Source organism: Choloepus didactylus, chromosome 17 (assembly GCF_015220235.1).
Source record: "Choloepus didactylus isolate mChoDid1 chromosome 17, mChoDid1.pri, whole genome shotgun sequence".
Taxonomy (NCBI): Eukaryota; Metazoa; Chordata; class Mammalia; order Pilosa; family Megalonychidae; genus Choloepus; species Choloepus didactylus.
The window spans coordinates 45,227,433-45,240,617 of NC_051323.1; the positions used below are offsets into that span (position 1 = coordinate 45,227,433).

The following is a 13,185-nucleotide window of genomic DNA, read 5'->3' on the forward strand; positions in this document are numbered from 1 at the left end:
CACTCAGAACCAGCTAATCAGCCCCTCCAAAGTGTGGAGTACCTTCACATTGAGCTCTGAACCAGCCGCCATTCAGAGCAGCTGACTTCCATTTCCTTGTAAGTAAGCCCTGAGTAAAAGTTCATGCCTCAGAACATGGCCGGTGTCTTCTTGGGCTTCTCAGCAGAAAAGGCCCCCTTGGGCCATGACAGTAGGATTGTAATACAAAGACAACTATTCATTCTGAAAAACTATATACATTTTTGAGTGGTTGCCCCAAAAGTTGGTAGTTCTTCTTAGACAGTGATTTTAAAGAGCAAAAAAGCAACCAAAAGACCAAAAGACATTCAATTAAATAAGTGACACACATCAGTATTCCTAATTTTTCTTAGTTCTTAAAACATTAAGTGTAAGTTATCTGTGGAAACACTATTAGATAGCATTCAAATGATAACAGTACTTTTGTAACTCTTTTCAAAATGTAAATTTTAGTGCAATAAAAAAATGACAACATAAATCTTTACTTACTAATCCACAAGTTAATTATTGAATACTTAATATTCCAAGCCCTTAAGGTCATACAAAAGAGAGATCAAAATGACACAGGTCCTCAAGGACTTAGATGAGGAGGCAACACACAACTATGGACACCATAACTGTAAATAATAAAATACTATGTGGTACAATTAAAGAATAACATCTAAATAGATGTCAAAATATTACTTAACAAGTCTCCCATATAGTAAGCCAAATGGTAACTCAGAAGAGAAAATTCATCTGATATAGGGAGGTACTGTGATATACTGAAAAGAACAGTGCACTGGAATCTAGAAACCTGTCTCAGATCTGCCACTAAAAATCTATGTTCTTGGATAAGTCCCAACTGCTCTGCAGTGCCATTTAGTAGAAATGACACCTGACACAAAAAGGACATTTGTTCCTTACCTCTGATTTGACTTTAGCTTAGCAAGGAAGGAGAGGCAGGCAGGGCTTCTTCTGGAAGGGACTCACTCAGGACATCTGCACCTTGAGACAGCAGGCTCCTTGCTTGAACTCAAAACCACCTTCTCACAACCATGTCAGAGAAAGGAAAGGATGCTGACACCCAAAAGGAGGAGCTGGCTGCTCTCCTTGCCTCCTCCGGAGTACAAACACTTACATCAAGGGCCTCACTGTCCTGGGCCCAGCTGCATTGGCACCTCACAGTCCCACGGACACCCTGCGATGCATCAGCTGTCTGGCTTAGCTTCACTCTGGTTCTCTGAGGCCTCAGTAAATCCATCTGAAAAAAAAGGGAATTGGACCAAGTCCCTTACAACATGCCATCTACAAATAAAATGAATTAGAAAATACTAACCATAGAACACAAACTTTATAAAGTTGTCAGCTTTATGAGGAAACAATTTATTAAATTTGATATGTGGACTTCACTTCTTATCTCCACTTTACAGGAAATATCAATCTGTTTTAGAAATGCCAATGTGCAAAAGCAAACACTATCGAATAGTTCAAATTAAAAAACATGATACAAAAGAGAGAGAAAACTCTTAAAAGAAAGATTCTTACCTTAACCACAAAATATTAAAATGGCTAGATCTCACAGCAAACATAATCTTTGCAAAAATTCATCATAGTTTTTCTCTAGACTGAATTAAACTTAACCACTCAGAGCATTATTCTTGCAAATCAAGGTATGTTGGTACCTCTACAACAGCAAGCACAGTCAAGTTCCAAAGTGATGTCTGCTGGGAATAAGGAAAGATCAAGTATGCCTTCTTAACTTCCAGACCTCAAACCCAGAGGAAACAAAATAATCGTAACAAGTACCAAGTGGCAACTATGTGCTAAGTCTTGTGCTAGTCACTTTACATGGATTACCTTATCTATTTCCCACAACAATCCCATGAGACAGCTAGTTATTAAACTCTATTTTAATGACAAGGAAACTGAGGCCGAGGAGGTTAAGTATCTTGCCCATGGCTAAAAAACCTAAAAAGGTAATCAGAGAAGAAGTTAACAGTGCCTAGAGTGCCATCTTCAGCACAGCACACTCTGGTAGCTGACCCAATGGTTTACATCCCTTTGGAGGCGTAACTTTACAATGAAGATGTGGGCCATCAGGCTGTCATGGCTTGATGCCAAGTTATTAATGTTTCAACCCCATCATTTCTAATTCCATGGTAACTAAGCAATTTCTGATTATAATTTGGCCTCTCGTAAGAGATTTTTCTAAAGGGAATCAGTTTATTAACACATACTAAAAATTTGCAGTCCCTGTAGCAATTATATTTCCTAATGTAAATTAAATAATTAGCTTTGTTTTCTATATTAGTCTCTTGTACTGTTGCTCAGCATGAATCAGTTTCCCCAACCAAACTAATTCTGCAACTGCTGAGGAATAGACTCCAGACCATTAAAATTAAGGTCATTTTCTGAGGTCTGGTATGAACGGCTTTCTCCCTGGAGGATATGTCTATTTCTCGGTTCATTAACCACAACATTCCTTTGTCTTTTCTTTTGAATATTAACTTTCTCAGCTGGACTTTTAACATGTGCTATATATAGCAAAAATATTTGAGACTGAGTTACAAGTGAGTTCCTGAAAAGATTAGGTTCATATGCTTAAGAAAGAGGGATAAAAGCAGCAAATATAATATTTTGATGGGAGAATTAAAGACTATGTACTATGTCTTTCATCCTTCCCTTAAGATAATAATAAAGCCATCTACATCTGCAAAGAGGTGAGCAGTAACAGCGGCTAAAAGCAAGACCAAAAGTTCGTATAAAGTAGCCCTAGAGAAAAGAAAAAGCAAGCAAGCAATATTAAATCTCTTCAAGTGCATAAAGAAGTGCTTGCTAGAAACCAAGAATTTCAAACTATAAAACATGAGAGTCTACCTTAGTTTGGAAAAACTTTAGGAGGTACATTATACATATAGTCTAAGAATAACTGTCTCTTTTATTAAATCTATTATTAAATCTATACCAATAAAGCACATGCTCAAGTATCTGCATAAATGGAAAAAACGCATAATCAAAACAAGAAAAAGTAAAAATCACTTAAACCCTTTTTTCCTCAGTCCCTCAATCACTAATTTTCTGTGAATTTTAAAAATTAAATTATGTTCTTTGGATGATTATGAACATAATACATGCTTACTACAGACAATGTGAAAAAATATTAGATAGTATAAGATGACTTAAAAATCACCCATAATCTAATTACTTAAAGTTGGCATATTTTGTTGTATATCCTCTATTTTTTAATGAATGTTTCCTTTTTAAGAAATTCAAAAGGATTATTCTGCTTTTTTCACTTAATATATTGTGAACATTTTCTTATACTCTCAAGTATCCTAAACTCATGATCTTTTATTGCTTGCAAATTAGTTTTATTATCATCAATTTTCTAAACAAAAAATGTGAAGAACAGCATTTGCAATGGATTATAGTATTTGGTTACATGGTTGTAGCATAATTTAATCATTTTAAGGGGCTTCCAATTTTTAAATATTATAATAGCTTTACCATGATTAACACACACACACACACACACACACACATTTGTGTCCTGTTTTTATTCCCTTATAACAAGTTCCTAGAAATGGAAGTTTGGGGCAAAGGGTATGAACATAATTTTAAGACTTCTGAATATTGGCAAATTGCCATTTAGAAAGATGTACCAATTTATGCTCTTACTATCAGCAGGTATTTGCCAGCACTTGACTCTTTCTAACATCATATACTTATTGAAGGGTACAATTAATGACATGATGACTCTAAACTCTTAAGCTTTTTCCATGATCTGAGTTCTTAAGCTTAGAGGAAAATCTTTAAGAACTAATATTTCACAGTGAATAAACATTTATCTGTGGTTGATCAATTTTTCTAGTGTTGCTTTTAACAAATTTACTTCTGTAAATTAAATTAAACACTTTTAATTAAAAATAACATGAATTGCATAAATCCATTTTAAAAATAAAATTACCCTTCTACATGTATTTTTTTTTTTTTTAATCATCATTTTATTGAGATATATTCACATACCACACAGTCATACAAAACAAATTGTACTTTCGATTGTTTACAGTACCATTACATAGTTGTACATTCATCACCTAAATCAATCCCTGACACCTTCATTAGCACACACACAAAAATAACAAGAATAATAATTAGAGTGAAAAAGAGCAATTGAAGTAAAAAAGAACACTGGGTACCTTTGTCTGTTTGTTTCCTTCCCCTACTTTTCTACACATCCATCCATAAACTAGACAAAGTGGTGTTTGGTCCTTATGGCTTTCCCAATCCCATTGTCACCCCTCATAAGCTACATTTTTATATAACTGTCTTCGAGATTCATGGGTTCTGGGTTGTAGTTTGATAGTTTCAGGTATCCACCACCAGCTACCCCAATTCTTTAGAACCTAAAAAGGGTTGTCTAAAGTGTGCATAAGAGTGCCCACCAGAGTGACCTCTCGGCTCCTTTTGGAATCTCTCTGCCACTGAAGCTTATTTCATTTCCTTTCACATCCCCCTTTTGGTCAAGAAGATGTTCTCCGTCCCACGGTGCCAGGTCTACATTCCTCCCTGGGAGTCATATTCCACGTTGCCAGGGAGATTCACTTCCCTGGGTGTCTGATCCCACGTAGGGGGGAGGGCAGTGATTTCACCTTTCAAGTTGGCTTAGCCAGAGAGCCTTCTACATGTATTTTTGCAATAAAAGATGCCTGAAATGATGTTCAGATAACCATAGTAAACTCTGAGTTTGGGGATATTAAGTTCTTTTTAAAATATGAGCTGGCATTATTAAAAAAAAAAAAAAACTGTAATGCTAAACAGTATGCTATGTGAAAAATTATGAAGAATATTTAAAAACAAGAAAAACTAAAAGTTCTACATTTGCAGGACAGAGTAACTGGTACTGGACTAGACCTAAAAGAGCAAGAGACCTCACTGCGTTGAGAAGATAGAGCTTAAAGTTGAGACTACTGAAGCTGCTGACATTGAAGAGTAGAATACTACCACAAAGAAGGCAGCTGTAAGAGAAAGCTTTCTAGAAATCTGTAGAGTGACCCAGTGATTCTTTGCCTAAAGACTAGGCTGCACTGCACAGGGCCAACTGAAGGACAATAATGGGGTAAAGTTTACTAAGGTCTGGGAAATGTTCAAGTTCCTACCAGCTGGAGTGGAAAAAACTAGTTGAACACCACACGTATTCAAAAGAAACCCCGGAAAAGCCATAACTCTGGAATAGAGTGTAAACGAGTGTTAGAATAAATAAAATTGCTGAAATCAAGAGAGAATCTTAAATAGCCAGAGGGGAAAAATCAACATTGTACATCAGATGAACCATGGTTAAGAATTACCATTGACTTCTCAGGAACAATTTAAGATAGAAGACTGGAAGATAATAGAATGACTACTGAAAGAAAAAAAAGCTGTCAACCTAAAATTCTACATCCAGCATAAATATTCTTCAAAAATGTAGGCAAAAGACTTTGACTTCAGTCATGAGGAGTAATAGTCTCCAAAATTGTCCTCCTGCCATTAACAAGTAGAAAATTGGGGGTAGAGGTAGTCTCACTGAGTTGAGGTGACAGAGCTCTCAGAGTTCCTAGAGTCTGAGGCAGTTAGAATATGCTGGGCATGGTACCACAAAAGAAGATGCTACAAAGAGAAAGAGCTCCAGAAATCTGCATAAGGGGTACACTTGAGTTTCTGGCTGAATATCAATTTGCACATGTGTGGAGTTTAACTCTATGAGGCTGGACAAAGAAACACTTCCAAGAAAATAATAAATACTGGTGAACTCTAAGACAAACAACTCCCAGCTCACACAAGGCCAGGATTGTTCAGCTCCCACCAGCTTTGATTAACCTTGATAAATACATGGGACATACAAGAGAGACACAAGAAGGGGCCTTGTCTCAGAAGTAGGCCTAAACTAACACTAGACTAAAAACTATTCTAGAACAACAAAAAGAAAGAAACAAAAACTCTAAAAATGAGATTCAAAAGACCAAGCTAACTCAAATTAACCATCTGCCAGAATAAAACTCAATATTCTATTAAGGGGGAAAAAAGATTTAAAAAAAAAAAGAAAAAAAAAAAACAAGACTGCAACATGTTAACATCCATAAAAAATTAGCAGACAAGAAGAAAAAGCAAGAAATGATAACCCATAATCAAAACCCAGAAACAGCAGGGATAAAGGGAATTAGAATATAAAGACTTTAAACAGCTATTAGAAAAGAGTTCAAAGACTTAAAGGAAAACATAAATAAAATGAAGAAACAAATGGAAAACTCTCAACAGAGAAATGGTTACTATCATTTAAAAGAACCAAATGGAAATCCTGGAATTGAAAAATAGAATCTGATATAAATTCACCAGATGGGCCTAACAGCAGATTAAACAATAGAGAAGTTTAAAAAAAAAAAAATCAGTGAACTGAAGACTGAGCAACAGAAACTTCAAATTAAAGGAAAGAGTGAAAGAGGCTGGGTAAAAAATGAACAGAACCTCAGTGACCTGTGAGTTAATATCAGTGGTCAAACATATGTGGAATTGGAATCCAAGGAAGAGAGAAAAGAAGAAAAAAATTGAAGATACCTTAAATTTTTACAAATTTAATGAAAGCAATAAACTTGCAGATCTAAGAAGCTCAATAAGCCTAAGGATATATACAAACAAAAACACACCCAGAGGCATCATAATAAAATTGCTGAAATCTAGGATACAGACAAAATTTTAAAAATCAGTCAAAGGCAAAAAGCACATTACATACAGAGAAACAAACAAAAATTCTCACACACTTCTTGAGGAAGAGGATAATGGAATGGTATCTTTAAGATACTGAAAGAGGGGGGGGACCTTAAAACCAAGAATTGTATATCTAATAACAATATATTTCAAAATTGAAGACAAAATAAAGATTATTTTTTGGACCAAAAAAAGAGGGAGGGATAAAGGAAGAGAGGAAAAGAGAAAATATGAATATGAATTTATGGCTACCCAACTTGTACTACAAGAAAGGTGAAAGGATTTTTCAGGCAACAGAATTATTATGCCAAACACAAACATGGATCTACACAAAGAAATGATGATCTACAAAAATGGTTAAAATGAAGATAAATATTAAAGACGTTTATCTCAGTTTTAATTGTTCTAAAAAATAAATGCCTGACAAAATAAAAAAGAACAGCAATGTACTATAGATATAGAGCACACAGAAAAGCAAAAATACATGACACCAAAAGCACAAAAGATGGAAGGAGAAATTTGGAGTATACAGTTACAAGACTCTTGCTTTACAAATGAAGCAGTACAGTTTATTTGAAGGCAGTAAATTAACAAATAATTAGGGCCACCATTAAAAAAGAAGTAAAAAAAAAAAAAGGGTATAACTATAAGGGAGAAAATGGGAATCACAAAAAATGATCAATTCATGTTTTCACAAACATTGAGGACTGGTGGTTTGGTATGCCGAGACCTCTATCTTGGGGCTTGCCCTTATGAGGCTCGTTACCGCAAAGGAGAAGCTAAACTTGCTTATAATCGTCCCTAAGAGTCTCTTCCTGAGTACCTCTTTGTTGCTCAGATGTGGCCTCTCTCTCTAGCTAACCCATCTCGGCAGGTGAACTCACTGCCCTCCCCCCTATGTGGGATCTGACTCCCGGGAGTACAAATCTCCCTGGCAGGGCAGAATATGACTCACGAGGATGAATCTGGACCCGACTTTGTGGGATTGAAAACAACTTCTTGACCAAAAGGAGGATGCGAAATGAAACGAAATAAAGTTTCAGTGGCCAAGAGATTCCAAATGGAGTCAAGAGGTCACTCTAGTGGGCATTCTTATGCACTATATAGATAACCCTTTTTAGGTTTTAATGCATTGGAATAGCTAGAAGTAAATACCTGAAACTATCAAACTGCAACCCAGGAGCCTTGACTCTTGAAGTCGATTGAATTAACAATGTAGCTTATAAGAGGTAACAGTGTCATTGTGAAAGCCTTGTGGATCACACTACCTTTATCCAGTGTATGGATAGATGAGCAGAAAAATGGGGACAAAAACTAAATGAAAAACAGGGTGGGCGAGCTGATTTGACTGTTCTTTTTTACTTTTATTTTTTATTCTTATTTTTACTTTTTCTGGTACAAGGAAAATACTCAAAAAATAGATTGGGGTGATGAATGCACAACTATATGATGGTACTGTGAACAGTCGACTGTACACCATGGATGACTGTATGATACGTGAATATATCTCAATAAAACTGAAATTAATAAAAAAAATGATCCAAGTAGGCAGAAAAAGGGGGGAAAAAACAAATGGGACAAATAGAAAACAAATAGTGAGATGGTATATTATACTCCAACCATACTAATAATTACACTAAGTGTAAATGGTCTAAACCAGGGATTGGTAATCTTTTTCTGTAAGGAGCCAGAAAATATTTTAGGCTTCAGGGCCATATGGTCTCTATCACAACTACTTAACCCTGACACTGCAGCATAAAAGTAGACATAGATAATGTATAAATGAACAGGCATAGATGTTTTCCAAAAGATCTTTAGTTACAAAAACAGGCAAATGCCAGAGGTGGCCAGCTTCTCAAAGTTTGCCAAATCCTGGTCTAAACATACCAATTAAAAAAGTGAGTTTGTTAGATTGGATAAAAAAGCAAGACCCAACTACATACTGTCTACAAGAAACCCACACTTTAAATATAATGATATGAATAATTTAAAAGTAAAAGATGGAAAACTATATACCATGTAAATATTAACCAAAAGAATTTTAATCAGACTTCAGAACAAGAAAAATTACCAGAGATAAAGAGGAACATTTCATGATAACAGAGGGATCAAAGCAGCAGTAAGGCTTAAAAATTCTAAGCATACAAGTACCTAACAGTTCTAAAACAGTGCTTCTGGTTAGATGAAAAACTAAAAGGAGAAAAAGACAAATCCAAAACTGTAATAGACTTCAACACTTCTCTCTTAGTAACAGAACAAGTAGACAGAAAATGAGTAAAGATATAATAATATATAAGAAGACCAACCTAATCTAATTAACATTTACAAACACTGCACCCAACAATAGGAGATTATACATTCTTTTCAAGTACTCACGGAACATTCACCAAGATACACCATATGCTGGGCCATAAAACAATCTAGAAATTTATAATTGAAATCCTTAAGAGTATGCTTGCTAACCACAACAGCAATAAATGAAACTAGTAACAAAGGATACCTGGAAAATCCCCGAATATTTGGAAATTAAGCAACATTCTTCAAAACATCCTATAGGTCAAAGAAGACATTACAGGGGAAATTAAAAAATATTTTGAATGGAATGATAATGAAAGCACAGCAAATTAATAGATGTGGGATGGTGCTAAAACACACAGGGAAATTTATAGTATTAAATGTTGAAAATTTTTAAAAGATGTCTTAAAATCAATGGTCTTCTAAAGTTTCAACTTTAAAAACTAGAGAAGGAAAAGCAAATTAAATCCAGAGAAAAAGGAAGGAAGGAATTAAGGGAAACTAAAGCCCAAGTCACAAAATATGAAACAAATAGACAGTAGAGAAAATCAATGAAACTAAAACTTGATTCTTCAAAAGGATCAATAAAATTGATAATCCTATAGCTGTACTGCTGAAGGGACAAAAAAAAGGGAGAAAATGCGTTCAATATCCATTTTATCAGGAATGATAGAGGGAACAGCACTATATATCCTACTGACATTAAAAGGGAATACTATTTCATAAACTTAAAATTTATTTTCATGCTGACAAAATTAGATGAAATGGACAAATTCCTTGAAAGTCAAAAATCACCAGACATTAAAAAAAAACAGAAAATCTGGAGAGTCCTAAATCTATTTTTTTAGTTAAATTCATAATAATAAACCTTTCCACAAAGAAAACACAGGTTCAGATGGCTTCACTGGTGAATTCCAGGAAACACTTAAGGAAGAATTAACAAAAATTTTACCTTAAAAAGCTATGGAAGAGAAAAGCAAATTAAAGTAAGGGAGAGGGAATACTTCTCCATTCATTTTATAAGGTCAGCATAACCTGTTAACAAAATATGATAAAGGCTTTGTAAGAAAACTACAGACTAATATCCCTCATCAAATACAGCAATATATAAAATGGATAATTCAGATTCTTAAAAAAAAAAATTGTAACTTAAAAAATTCAGACTACATGATCATGTATGTAGAAAATCTGTTGGTAGAAAAACTAGCAAAATCAAAACAAACCTACTAGAGCTAATAAATTTAGCAAGGTTGCAGAATATAAAATCAACATACAAAAATTAATTATATTTCCATACACTGACAACACAGTTTAAAATGAAGAAGTTAAAATACAATGTACATTAGCATAAAAATATTTAGGAATTAAATGTAACAAATATGTACAAAACATTTACACTGAAAAGTACAAAATATTGCTGAGAGAAATTCTGAAAGTTCTAAATAGAGATATACCATATTCATGGACTGAAAAACTCTATTGTTAAGATACCAATTCTCTTCAATTCATCAATAGATTCAACACAACCCTAATCATAATTCCAGCAGAATTTCTGTAGAAATTGAGAAGCTGATTCTAAAATTTATTCGGAAATGCAGAGTATCTGGAAAATCCAAAACAATCTTAAAAAAGAAAAACCAAATTGGAGAACTTTAACCACCTTATTTCAAGATTTAATAAAGCATGATAATCAAAAAAGTATGACACTGGCATAAAGATAGAAAAATGGATCAATGAAACAGAGTCCAGAAACAAACCCACACTTATTTGGTTATCTGATCTTTGGCCAAGTCACCACCACAGCAATTATTAGGGAAAGAGTACTCTTTTTCACAAATTGCGCTGAAACAACTGGTTATGTATACGGGAAGAAAAAAATAACCTCGACCCACACCTTACCCTAATACACAAAAATTAACTTGAGATAGTTTATAGACTTAAAGATAAAAGCTATAACTATAAAGTTTCTGGGGGAAAACATAGTAGAATATCTTCACAACTGTAGGGTAGTGAAGACTTTGTAAGACCCAGAAAGCACTAACCATAAAACAAAAAACTGATAAAAAAGATTACAATTAAATTAAATTTAAAACTTTTGCTCACCAAAGGACACCATTAAGACAATGATCAGGCAAGACACAAACTGGGAGAAAATGTCTGCAATACACCTATCTGACAAAGAACTTGTATTCAATATATACACAACTCCCAAAACTCAACAATAAAAAGACAAACATCCAATAAAAAATAGGTAACCACCTTGAACAACTGTTTCACAAAGGAAGATCTATGAACGGCCTATAAACCCACGATAAAGTGCTCAATATGAACAATCACCAGGAAAATGCAAATTAAAACCAAAATGAAATACCATTTCAACTCTGGTTGAATGGCTAAACCAAATATTGAAGAAGATGTGCAGCAACTCTCACACATTGCTGGTAGGAGTACAAAATCATAAAACCATCCTGGAAATTCACCTGGCAGTTTCTCATGAAGTTAAATATACATCTATCCTATAAACCAGCAATTCTGCTTCTAGATACTCACCCAAGAGGAAAAAAAAAAAATGTTACAGAAAGCCTTGTACAAGAATGTTCATAGAAGCCTCTGTTATAACAGCCCCAAACTGGAAATAATCCAAATGCCCATCAACAATAATAAATAAACTATGGAATATCCACAGAATGGAATACTAGTCAGCAACTAAAAGGAACTAACAACATGGATGAAACTCAAAATATCATGCTGAGCAAAAGAAGTCAGATAGAAAAGAGTACATCCTGCATAACTCCACTTACGTGAAATTTTAAAATTTTAATCTTACAAAGAAATCTAAACAGTAGTGGTAGTGATGGTTTGTGAGGATTGACTGGGAAGGGGAACAAGGGATCTTTCCGGGGTGACAGAAATCTTGATAGGAGTATGAATTACAAAGATGTATTAACTGTCAAAAGTCATGGAACCGAACATTTAATATCTGTGCATTTCATTACAGCATATGGAAATTATACCTCCACTTTAACAAAAACAAAAACAACAAGAAAATGAAGTTCTACCTTCTTACTTTCTCCCCACCCTCTAAAACAGTATTTCCCAAAGTTTGGTCTGTGGAAGACTTACATCAAAATCATCTAGGGAGGTCGGGCAAGATGACGGCATAGAGAGGAGTGGAAGCTAAGTAGTCCCCCTGGAACAACTACAAAAAACCAGAAACAACTAGTAAATAATCCAGAATAACTGCGGGGGGACAAACGAGACCATCCACTCATCATACACCAACCTGAATTGGGAGGAATGCCCAAGAACACAGCATAAAATCTGTAAGTAAAACCTGCGGAACCAGGTCGGGAGACCCCCTCCCCCATAGCCCAAGCTGCGGAGCCGCGTGGTGCCACAGAGAAGCTCTCTCCCAGCAAGCGAATACAGCTCAGCTGAGCTCCAACTGGGGTTTTAAGTAGCGAGTGTGAACTGCTCACTACAGGTATGCATCTCCAAAAAACAGACAGAGGCTTTGGGTGACGACTGACCGGGGAGAGCCGGAGGGTTGCCTTGGACTGGGTCTGAACGGAACTATCTGTTTCTTTTTTGGCTCAGTGGAGAAAGCCCCAGTCATTTTCAGTTTCCAGGGCTGTGACTCTGGGAAGGGTAGAGACACCACAAGCAGAGAGCAAGACCATTGAAATGCTAATGACCCCCACCTGAGGGGTCTGTCTTCTCTAGGAGGAAAGGGGTGGGGCCCTTTCCATTCAGAACCAGACCCCAGAGCCTGGGGGAACACGGCCATACCTCCTCACACCAGTCAAGAATTATAGGCTAACAGGCGTCACCTGCTGGGCAGAAAAGCACAGTGACCCGAGCCATCAAAGGGTGAAGCAATTTTCTAAGACACACCCTCAGGGAAACCAGATATGGAATATTTCTTCCCTCTGGGACCTGAGCCTGTTCTGGTCTGAGAAAACCTGATTTGGATAACCAAGGAAACCATGCCTAGACAACAGAAAATTACAACCTACACTAAGAAAAACAAAGTTATGGCCCAGTCAAAGGAACAAATGTACACTTCAACTGAGATACAGGAATTTAAACAACTAATGCTAAATCAATTCAAAAAGTTTAGAGAAGATATTGCAAAAGAGATAGAGG

At 35.5% G+C, this 13,185-nt stretch overlaps 1 protein-coding gene across 3 annotated transcripts in view; it reads right to left on the reverse strand.

Annotated features, from left to right (window-relative positions):
• The window catches only part of SOCS5 (suppressor of cytokine signaling 5), a 127,251-nt gene that overhangs the window by 102,707 nt on the left and 11,359 nt on the right, over nt 1-13,185 (reverse strand). For 2 of the 3 annotated variants that reach the window (XR_005212346.1, XM_037806802.1), the window contains exon 2: nt 925-1,261. The gene's annotated coding sequence lies outside the window, so the exon portion shown is untranslated. The remainder of the gene's footprint in view (nt 1-924; nt 1,262-13,185) is intronic. The other variant, XM_037806803.1, reaches the window with a different exon arrangement.